We start from the raw sequence: 12,731 nt of genomic DNA, 5'->3' as shown, positions 1-12,731 counted from the left end.
GGGGTCCTTTGGCTTTATCACAAACTTCTGTAGAAATCAAGTCTGTTTTTAAAAATATTGGTATTTAATGGCATTTAAGGATGCACAGAGTACAAAATGTTTATTGACTTCTATATCGTTATAGAATAACGATATTCTATGAATATAGTTATATGGTGCCATCCAATATCTTCAGCTACGTGCAAAATATGTGATTAAGAATCTATACTGAAGATGTAGATTTGCATTTTAACACATTTAAATAACAAATTAACATAACTCAATACCTTCTTGTTAATTATTCTTTAAAAACATTACTTTTTTTTAAATCCGTTTTTTTTTTTATTTCTGTCGATGACGCAATCTGTGCGTACCTGGTAAGAGGGATCGTGATCACGTGACGAAAACAATCCCGTCTTTTGTCAGCACCGTATGCCAAGGGTTTATGAGAGAGTAGTGTATCAGAAACCCTTGGCTAGCGAAGATGTCTAGCATGATAAATTACGGGTTTTCACCTTTGTAACTTTATTACAAAAATCAATCGGCATAATTCAATCAAGAAATTTACAAACAGCGTTATTCTACATTGTACAAAAAATTTCCTTATTGGAATTAGTCACGCAGTAGGTGCTGGCACGAAAAAGGCCGTAAATACCGAGTACATGTTAAAATTCGCAGCTTTTCACCGGGTCGAAGGTACATGTAGAATTAAATCCCAGTTCCTCTAAAATACAATTTATATAATAAGCCTTACAAACAGACAATATTGTTACCTGCTTAGTCAGCAGGGACCAGAACGTACTGATCTTGTAATCTATCTAATTCTTTTTTCACTTCTGAATTATTGAATACAGAGGGATAGATGGTTTTCATACGGCCCCTCAATCGCTTAATGCGAGATTTTAACATACATCTGATACATTAAATCCATTCTGACAAAGTGTCAAGGTCTTCTTTTTCATGTCTGATCCAACGCCTGGTGTAATCCTCTACAGAATCCATTATATGTATGAAATTACGTCGCCAGTTAAAGGATCGGGGTTCCCTATATTTAGGACCTTTTAAAGTTAGTGATGTAAGGACCTCATTATTAACTATATTTACGTCACCAGTAATAACGTGTCTAGCAAGACTATAGTTATAGGGTGAAGAAGAACATGAACGCGAAGGAGGATTATGTTTAATATATTCCATATCCAGGCCCTGTAAAGTTTTTTTGTAATTAAAATTTTTGGAAGCAAAAGTCGATGTATATTTGTAGGAAATACAAGGTGTAGTCTTCAACTTTAAATTTAAAGAATCGACGTAAATGCACAAAAAGTAATTTGGGGGGAATTTTATTGTTTCATATTTCTTTCATCTTAAAACTTTTCAAACCAGAATTCAGAAAATAATGTAAAATAACAATAAAACCAAATTTTTTCCACATATACAAGAGAAGAAATTCAATCAAGGTTTAGATCTAATCATTTATATCCCTTATACCATTTTGAAGCATAAGAAACTATAATTTCTTTTGATTATGTATTTTATAAAGTCTTTTAGGATGTAGTTATATTTTCTTTTTTCAAATAAAGTTTTACTAATAAAAATTCTGAAACTTTTTTATCCAATTGTCTATTCTATTGCAACTTAAGGAATTTTAACTAGAATGCATGTACAATATGATGATATAAGTGAAAAATATGTTATGGGTAGTTGAGTTTTATAAAAAAAAAAAATCCAATTTGGTGGTCACTATTTTTGAATTCACTCATGTACCCGGTAGTTTCTTTTTTATATAAGTTAGAGCTCATAAAAAGTTTCCACATTTCCATCTTTGAATGGTGTCTGTAATTTTATTTTAGTCTAATTTATAGGAAATAGGGGAAAAGTTATTATTGGTTATATATAGATTTAGGAGCAGAGAGTAAAATATTTATCATATGACTTATTTTGAATTATAATTACATTGTTCTCAAATCACTTATTTTGGAGGGAATTGAATTTTTGTTGTTTTAGTGGTACCGAGGAAGAGACCCACAAATTCATATCTACGAAGAATTTTCACAATTTCTACTAACAGAATTTTGTTTGTCTACCAACCTTTAAATCAAATCTCCACGGAATAATATTTTTTCCTCAAACCATTTGTCTAGTTATTCTTGAACTACATCTATCAGGTTTAAAACATCTATATTGTGTCGGATTTTTTTAAATCCATTTTTTATAATATCCATAATGATTTAGTACGATAAAATATCAGTATAAGCTTAGGTGTTTTTAAGCTTTTTTCGAATGTCCAGAACTTTATCTTAATTAGTATGTTTTTTAATGATTAATGGGACTGAAGAGTTTGTTCCAAAGAATTCAATCCCACCTGCAAGCGCGGCCCCAAAAAGTGTACAAGGAGAACATATTTACATGTACATGGACTTAAATATCACAAACTTATTAGACACCTAGTAATGAAAATAATAAATAATACACTTTAAAACAAGAATCTGTAATTGAAAATTGAAAGTGAAGAGTTTAGGTAATAGATCTTGACAAATGACAATTCCTTCCTTCCTAGTCACCATATATAGCTTTAAATTACGCCCCCCTCTCAATGATGTCTTATGCATTCGTTTGTTTTTGCTTATTTATCAAGAAATTTCTGTTTGGTTGTGCCGTACCCCCCCCCCCCCCCGAAAAAAAAAAACTGAAATTGCTTTCTATGGGCTTCAGTCAGAAAATGAATGTCATTATGTTAGTACTTTCTATAAAAATGTTTCTGTCCCTAGGTTTCGGTTTTATGATAATTATTATGACGTACTTTTGGAATAAATTTGCTGGGAAAAAGTGTTTGGATTTTTATATTTTTTTTCAATGTGAATTGAGATAGGACTTTAAACTGATAAATTATTCAGGTCATCGAAAAAAAAAAAATAAAAATTAAATTAAATTTTCATATTTCTTGATGAAATAAAAATAAAAAATTCAGCAAAAAATAAATTCTGAATTACATATTACTTGAATTTATTATTTGAATTAACCGTAAAGCAGACAATCTACTCCGCGAACTTCAAGGCCAGAGCAGAAACCCAAAGATGTCCACATTTTCCAAGTCATGCACAGAACGTAAAATTCACTGGAATGAACTCAAAGAAAAATAACTATTGAGGAAAAGATATTTTGACTCGACTTATAGACTTAAATAATTAAATAAACCGATATTAGTCCTCTTTCTTGCCACTCTTTCCTGGTGCTCTGGGATTCTGAATTTAGGGTCGGCATTTTTTTGCAGATCCGTATTACGCGGGGGGTGGGGGTGGGGTGGGGGGTTCCCCGACTTTTTTTGAGAATAGTCTTTTGCTGTAGTTTTTTAATGTAAATTTTGATTTGGATGATGCTTGCTCCCTCCCCATTTTTGTTGCTGTATGGTCATAAATAGGCAAATTCCAGCAAACATGTTCTGATGTGTTAGAGAAAGGCCTAAACCACCCCCACCCCCCTCTACACACACATACTTTTTTAAAGATATGTATTGACATAGGACTTAAAATTTTAAAATATTTTTCTGTATATCTGTACATCAACAAATATAAATAATATGAATATAACATATTTTTATATACTAGTATCCGTAGTCCCGCGTGGGTAAGAGGCTAGAGCATTTGCTCTAGCTATAGAGTAGTGGAGTAAGAACTTGATATTTATGTCACGGGTTCGAATCCCAGTGTGGGACGTATAGACCGGTTCTGCGGATGAGACCGTATAAACCAATGTCCCATGTAGCAGACGGTGCTGGCACGAAAAAGATCACTAGTACTGCTCAAAGGCCGTAAGTTCCTAGTACAGGTCGAAATTTGCAGCCCTCCACCGGCAAGTGGTGGCATCTCAAGGGACGTTAAACAACAGATGTAAAGACGAGCGATACATTGTGCAAAACTGCGGAACGTGGAGACCGGTTCTTCGGATGAGACTGTATAAACCGAGGTCCCGTGTCGCAGTAGGTGTTGCGACGAAAAAGATCCCTCACTGCTCAATGGCCCTAAGTGCCGAGTATAGGTATAAATTTGCAGCCCTCAACCGGCAAGTGGTGTCTCCATATGAGTGAAAAATTCTCAAGAGGGACGTTAAACAACAAACAAACGAATATTGTGCAAAAGATAACGGTATGGGGTTACTTTCGGTAGTTAAGTCTATAGTGGGGTGGATATGTCCAAATAATTTTCTGTACATTCTTTCATACTACAGTTTTATGTTCATAATTTTATTACAGAGTGGGGTGAATTTTAGTACTGAGTTCCTCAACATGTCTAAAATCCTTATGAGGTTAAGTCTATTTTTTTAACCTCGCACAGTCACATCAAGCATAAATAAACCTTGTTATTAAGGGGTTAACCCCACAATACAAAACTGGAAAATACGCACATTTAACCTCACAGGGTACCTCTGGTAAGACCAAACAAACAATCAAACAAACATTTCTGTGTGAAATCAGCATAGATCATTAGGTGTAGATAATTAATGAATTAAATATTTCTTTATCTTTTAACGCAGATAATACAAGTAAGGTCTGAGTTATAAAACATGATGTGATAGGTATCATAATGCATCTTGTACTCCTTTGGAAAATAGGCTTTTAAGATTTAAGGCAGTGCAGAAACCCAAAGACGCTGACGTTTTTCAATATCGAAATTGGAAATGAAACATTTGCAATAAATCTGAGTTTAAACCAGTGAGTTGAACGTAATAAATTACGACTATAGAGGATAAGATATTGAAAAACATGTGTGAACTTGTCAAGTCGGAAACACACAAAAGGGTATTGCTGGTATTATGCAGAGTGTGTCATGGCCTTGACTCAAGTTCAAGGTCACTAAGGAAAAGATATTTTGACTGGGATGTGTAGTCTGAAAGAACATGTGTGAACTTGTCAAGTCGGAAACACACAGATGGGGTTTGCTCATAACCAGAATGTGTCATGACGCAAGGTAATTTGGAAAAGTTCAAGGTCACGAAAGAGGAACGGTACATTCCTTTACTGTCTTTCCACTGGCGAACATTGCAAGTTGATACCCCTTAAAAGATTGCTTATAGCTTTAGAATGTGACATGACCTTGACTTAGGTGTTTGCTCCAACGGAAGACCTATTCGTTGCTTTGCTCTAGTTTTTACTATTATTGTGATGGACTTTTTATCTAGCAAATTAATTCTCCCTCTCTGGCTACTGGCTTGCCCTCAGGTGATGGGGAATGCCGTTTTTACCCAGCTTGTATAAATGCAATAGGGAAGACACAACTCGTCTCGACCATTCTTTTATTGATTTTTTAACAATCCACCATTATAATTAACAAATACACACAATATAATAAATATTACAAGAAACAGTATTATAAATATTATAAAATATATTATCCTGTAAATAAAATGAGCCATCGGAAACTTTAACTTTTTATATTAAAAAATGCACAAGTATACAAAAGCATCCTACCTGTATAAATGCAACAGAGAAGACACAACTCGTCTCGACCATTGAGACGAGGTATCTTTCTCCAAGTGCATTTATACCATCGTATTAGTTTCTCCACTCCTTACCATTTTTTGTTATTTTATCAAAATTTGCATCTATAACCATAAATTTGTGATTTGAATTATTACTTACATTAATGTGCCCTTTAATCCTCTTTACTTTTTAACTTCACTTTAATATTCATATTAAACTTTTTGCAAAATCCTAAGTTTGTTTTATTCCCTGTGGATGATTTATACGTCACACGGCTGACCTTTCGTTGGTTACGTACGATTGGTTGTCCCTTCATCATGAAAAGGATCTTGCGATAATCATTCATGCAAACAAATCCCTTCACCGCACCTCACAGGTGAGAAGTTAACCACTTGTGCCGCTCAATAATACAACCGTAGTAACGGAAGTAACGGAAGTAATGGGAATCGAGGGGAGGTAAAAACTGATACATAGGCCTAGCAGCCATGTTGGTTGTTTACATGTGGTAAGATCGAATTATTGTTTGAAATTAAAGGTACATTTATTAAATCTGGAATTTTCCATGAATCCCGAGGACTGGAAATCATCTGTATGGATACAGATGATTCAGCTGGTTGTCAGGGGGGGGGGGGGGGTGTCCCCATACCAAACCAGGTTACACAGAAATAATTTGTGTTCCTTTTTGGATATTAACCAATCAGAGGCTAGAATACAAACAAAATTAATATATATATATATATATATATATATATATATATATATATATATATATATATATATATATATATATATATATATATATATATATATATATATATATATATATATATATATATATATATATATATATATATATATATATATATATATATATATATATATATATATATATGTATGTATGTATGTATATATATATATATATATATATATATGTATGTATGTATATATATATATATATATATATATATATATATATATATATATATATATATATATATATATATATATATATATATATATATATATATATATATATATGTGTGTGTGTGTGTGTGTGTGTGTGTGTGTGTGTGTGTGTGTGTGTGTGTGTAATTTTTGCTATGATACTTAAGGGAGCCGACTGGGGTTTTATTGTGTGAAAACTACTATAGAGAAACTCTTTAATTTTATACTATATGTACCTAACATTGACTTCAATATATATGCCAAGTTAAGTGAAAATCTACATCATGGTTATTTTTTGGGATCATCTTCAAATACAGGTACATTTCTATAGGATTATATAGGAAAACACTATTTTTTCGCACTTCGGAGCATTATATACAAATGCTACTATAGACTTTTTGCTCAAATTACATTATTTGATGAGTAATACTTTATTGTACATTTTATGCAAGAAACACAAAATTCTACCGTTTGGTTTCCAGAGGGGACATCTCAAAATGTCAAAAATCATGATATTTTCCTGTTTTTATGAAGTATTACAAAACATGACAGATACCACAGATTTATTTTAAAAAATAATAAAAATGATTGTGAGATTCTCAATTTCCTATGTTTCAAATTTTATGAGCATCTATTTTATACTTTTTATTTTATGGCATAATTAATGACCCCTCTAAAAGAACTTCGGTTATTCATAACGTCAAAAATGTGCACTATTACGACGTCTATCTACCCATCATTTGAAAAAAAATCGTTGAATTAAACAGTTATTTAAAAACGTAATTAGATTTTTTAACCTGAGATTTCCTAATTTTGTAATTTTTATAAATTATGTAAAAATAGTTGCTTTAAAAGAGTAAATACGCTTTAATTTACTATGCTGCGCGAAGTATTGCGCAATGAAAACCCAAGTCAACCCCTTACTTACATGTAGCAGGTATCTAAAAACCAGCCTGTTATAATTAATTTCCGCATCACTGTCGTTTTTCACATCGTACCGAATGACAGAGGGAAAATATTCAAGTTCTTTGACATTTCCCAAATAACTTCTAATAATCAACTTGCCTTATAAAGTTACATACTAACAAGTAAGTTGTATATGCTACTTATAATCACACACCATACATAACACAATGAATATTATACAACGAAAGGGGGTTGCATTATTGACGAGTCTACATAAAATGTGCGCCGCATAAAAGAAATGTAATTTTGACAGTCCAGGAGAAACAGTGACGAATTACATGCATTCACATGCACAGCCCGACTTTACTGGCTCCAGTCATCGAACTAAACTGAAAGCTGTCATTGTATTTACAATCTCCTTTTGATTAATCGGCGAATGCGTTAAAAAATTCTGTTTCTAAGGATTTCTCTGTTAAATGCATAATTGTCACAGAAAGTTTTAAAGACTAACGACGATGGGATTTTGCCAAAGAACATTATTTTATTTTTCAGATATTTTTCCGTCAATTAATTACATGTATAATACTGACAATCTAATTCAAGCCAATTTATTTTAGGCAATGTAATATACGGTATGGGTAGTGCTAAGAAGTGTGTGTGTGTGGGGGGGGGGCATTTTACTGATGATGTAGGAGAAATAGGAGTTTATAAAGCCGAAAACACATTTTCTGTGTTATATTTAGAGTACGAGTTTCTTACTGTATCGGAGATACAGGGCGGGGCTTAAGGCGAGAGCGATAGCTCGAAACGAGTATTCTAAATGACTTGTGACATGACCTTTTTTATGACCTCGCTAATTTACATGTGTATTTGGGTATATATCTCTCAACCAATCTGATGATTTTGCAGAAAGTTGATTCGGTACCCCATTTTCAGCAATCGCAACTGAAATGCCGAGTGAGGTGGACGTGCAGGTACATGTATCTATTAATTCAAATAATTATACATGTAATTATGAGATGCATTGTATAATGTGTTTTCCCAAAATTTGATTTATATTCGATTGCGTAAGTTTTTTCCTTTCTATTTAGCTCTTGCTGACTTTTTTTTTTAATTCAAGCTTCGAATTTAGTGCAAATCATTTTAATACATAAGAATCATGTTGGAATCATGTATTTGAAGCAAAAATGTTTCGGGGAGGCTGTATTTTGAGAGAAATTCCGACAATGTCATCGACCGGTCGTCATACATGTGTATACAAAATTCTTGGCTCCAAATTGAAATAAACAGATGAAAGAAAGGGGGCATATTACCTTTGTTTGAAACAAAATGTAGAGGAACCAAAGGCAGATCCAGAACTCACTCGCGGGCGTCTTTACCTCCTCCTCTTTTCGAGTTTTTTTTTCTTTTTGGCTTTCGTAAATTATGTTTGCTAAACTTGTATACACTTTTAATTTATCAGCACGTAACGATCGCGCACATATAAGGTCAGGCCTGATTATGAATCTACCCCCCACGAAATCCCCGATTTTCCAGTTTGGACTTTTTTTCAAAGAAAACCATTTGTGTACTGCCCCCACTCCCTCCTTTCTAAAATTTTGAATCCGCCACTGGTAGCTTTACGTTGTAAAATTAATTATATTCTTAATTCATCTCAAATTTTGAATAAATACTAACAGCGCTATCATGCGATTTGATTGATTCTTATGTCTATATCAGATACGCATTCAGTTTTCATCGCTAAAAATAAACCGTACTGTATTGTTGATATTTTGCAGATCTGCACATTTGCATAAGAAACGCCCACTTAAAGTGTTCTGTATCGCAGTTATTGTACGGTTGACTTCAGAAGAAAACTTGCCGGGTCATGTCACAAGATATGATGAATGGTTTAAATCTTGCATCTACAGAATTCCGATATACTTTGTGCATGTATCTGCCAATTTACAGTGTTCATTTTTATGTTTTAATAAGTGAATCTTTACGATTTATCATGCTGAAATCCTATTTTCAGTTCTACGTTGTGAGCAGAAAAGGATAGATACATATATCACATGCCTCCTAAGATGGAGGTGTAGTAATAAAGTTTTCTTAAAAGTATTCGACGTTTTAATTTTCGGCAATTCATTTTCATCCGAAGGTGAAAATGATTTCGTTTCAGATAAGAGAAATTAAAAAAAAAGTATTATACAATTGCCAAAAATTAAAACGTTGAATATTTTTTTAGTAAACTTTATTACTACACCTCCATCTTGGGAGGCATGTGATATACGTACCTCCCCCAGTCTTTCTCTCTCTAGATAAATGATTTTATACCATATAATTGTGTTGATAATTTTAAATATTATACTTTCATGTAAATTAGATGAATCTGATTCGTCGAGAAATATTTGTTAAAAAACACTATTGCCCGCTGAATGATGAAGCCACGCCCTCCAGCATAGCAACAGTCAACATTGCTTGACGACTGGTGTTATTCCAAAAAATAGCGACTGCGCAGAATTTATGCGCGCAAGGTTCACTGTTATATGAATTTGTATAAAACATTCAGTATAATATAATAAATATTGCATGTAGTTGAGTGTAACATTGAAAATTCTCACCCCTCGAAAACCATTGTCAACCTCGGCTGCGCCTCGGTTGACAATGGTTTTCTTGGGGTGAAAATTTTCAATGTTACACTCAACTACATGCAATATTTATATAATATCATTCCGTCAGACTGATTTTTACAAAAGCCGGATAGGGTCATTTTTGACAAGATAAAAAAAAAATTAACTCGTTATAACGAGTTAATTATCTCGTTATAACGAGTTAGTATCTCGGTATAACGAGTTAGTTATCTCGTTATAACGAGATAGTTCTCTCGTTATTTCGAGATTTAAAAGTAATATATGAATAAAGGAATAAAAATGGTTGTAGTTTTTAATACCATTGAATTTTTAGTTAATAATTATCAATTCAACTTGAACAATCGATAAATGGTTGAAAATTTAATTTGCGCTAGGGTCTAATTATGATTAAGTCTTGAACTATCTCGTTCTCAATAATCATATTTTGATAAGTATAGCAACTCTAAGGCGAACAAATTTACACATTAATTCGTGAACGCCTCCTCATGTTGTTGCATTAGGACGCGATATATTCTTATATTATAATATTGCCAAATATACTTGCTTCAAAGTTTGGCAATTTATTTATGACAACTATCTCTGATGAATGACACTAGTACTATTTTGACATGTTTTGGATGACTTATACACTTTTATATATTAATGTATGTGCCGCTAAAATTAAACAGAGACATTATAATTGCAACATATTGCAGGCGTTAATGCAACGCATAATACGAGGGTTGTTGGTTTGGTTTGAACATATTTTTTTGTAATTTATAAATACAATGGGATTGGGCACAAGTTCTGAAAACTTATTACGCCCTCTCCCTACATGTAAATTACACATTTTAATGGTCACAGTTAAACATGAAGTTTTAAAATATACAATATTTGTAAAAGTTTACAAATCGATGCATTTTGCTAATATATAGATACACTTAATTTTGTACAAATGCATATACTGATACATTAATTAATGCTAATAAGGAAATATACCAGAATGTTTAATAAATGCTTGGACAAAAGAAAAGAGACGTTCATTTTCTGCAGCATTCAATGCATCTACCCCCATAATAAGACATGTGTATCTAGAATGTGGATCTTGTCAAATTGTAAAAATTTATTTAAAAATTCTTTTCTGGCTTTCTCATACTTTGGACATACAAAAAAATAATGATATGTATCCTCAACTATACCACACGAGCATAAAGGACTTGATATTAAATTGCATCTATAAAGGTCGGTATTCAATACACGATTATGCCGTAGTCTGGTTTGAGGAACATTTAGTCGTCTGTTACCGTAATCAAAGTATGATGGTGGAAGAGATTTTTTAGTACTAATTTTAGATTTGAATTTTGACATTGACTGTAAATTTCGAATTTCAAGTGGAATTGAGCTCCATTCATTAACTACTGTCGGAATAAATGTAGACTTATAAGTTTGTAATCGACATTTTGGAATATCATAATTTTGAGAATTTCTTGTAGAGTAGATAGATGTGTTACAGCGCATATCTGGAAGTATGTCCATTAGGTATTCAGACACTAAATTATTGTGAAGCTTGAACATAGTTTTTATTCTAGCTTCTTGTCTTCTACAACTAAGAGGTTCCCATCCCGTTTCAAAGTATAGTGAATCTTTAGAAGCTGTAGTTGTTAACCCTGTTACAATTCTAGCAGCATAAAGTTGCAGTTCTTCTAACTTATCGTTATCTCTATGTTGACAGCGAGGGTTGTTCGGAAAGTTCGTGGACTACCGTCATAACTTTTTTACTTAACGTCATATTAAATCCAAACTTTGAAGAAATATTTCAACAGTAAATTCAAATGGTGTGTATTAAAATTTTTTAAAATATCGTGGTTTATGTCAAACTGATTTAGACTTTAAAAATGCGAAAATTGGATCACGGAGCAAGTCAAAATTTTTCAATTTACAATCAAGACACTAAATAATGTCTAAAGTCATATCTTCTGTAAAATGACACAAAAACGGAAAAATTCTATACGTTCAAATTAAAAATTGTTTCATAGTTTCTGAATCAAAATTTTGACTTAATATTTTGTTTCATTGAAAAGAAATCATTTTCAAAAGATAGGTAGTCCTCAATGAAAAAGGCAAAAAAGATGACGCCATAGAACGTCACGGGGCAGCAGTTGACCATACAATCTTGTGTTGTACTCTGGAAAACTCCAGGAAAAAAAACTCTGAAATTGCCCGAGGAAGTAGGAAATATGTCAAAAGCAAGCCATGTGTGTGTACATGGTACAAGCGGTATTTGAATGATAGACTACTCTGCTTGGACGATAGTGATCTGTGAGAAAACGGATTATCTGTAAAAATCTTATTAAAAACATTGAAAAGTTAGTAACGTCATACAAAGAGTTTTTAGCGCTTCAAAGATGCTGATCTTGTGAAAGCACACTTACGCAGTGAAAAAAAATGTAACACTGACAAACAAAATGATGCTACTGGAACAAATGTTAGCAAAATAGATTTCAAGTGATAGAGAAACGTTTTTCATGAGTGCATTGGTATTGGGCAATTCTGTTTGAAATGTAAAGGTATAGTATTTTTGAGAACCTCATGTCAGAATGTTTTTGACATTACAGTTTTGTTGAGTTTGCTCCGTGATTACAAAATGTGTTGATTTTAAAATTAATTAACAAGAATTCTATTGTGACATGACCCGGCGAGTTTTCCTTTGATGTCAGCCGTACAATAACTGCGATACAGAACACTTTTAGTGGGCGTTTCTTATGCAAATGAGCAGAAACTGTACTTTATCTGAAAAATATCAACGATACAGTACG

The sequence above is a fragment of the Saccostrea echinata genome, unplaced genomic scaffold, assembly GCF_033153115.1.
Source record: "Saccostrea echinata isolate AGI-Se365-2 ecotype Australia unplaced genomic scaffold, CSIRO_AGI_Sech_v1 ptg000001l, whole genome shotgun sequence".
NCBI classification, from domain to species: Eukaryota; Metazoa; Mollusca; class Bivalvia; order Ostreida; family Ostreidae; genus Saccostrea; species Saccostrea echinata.
Note: the sequence above shows the minus strand (reverse complement) of the source record.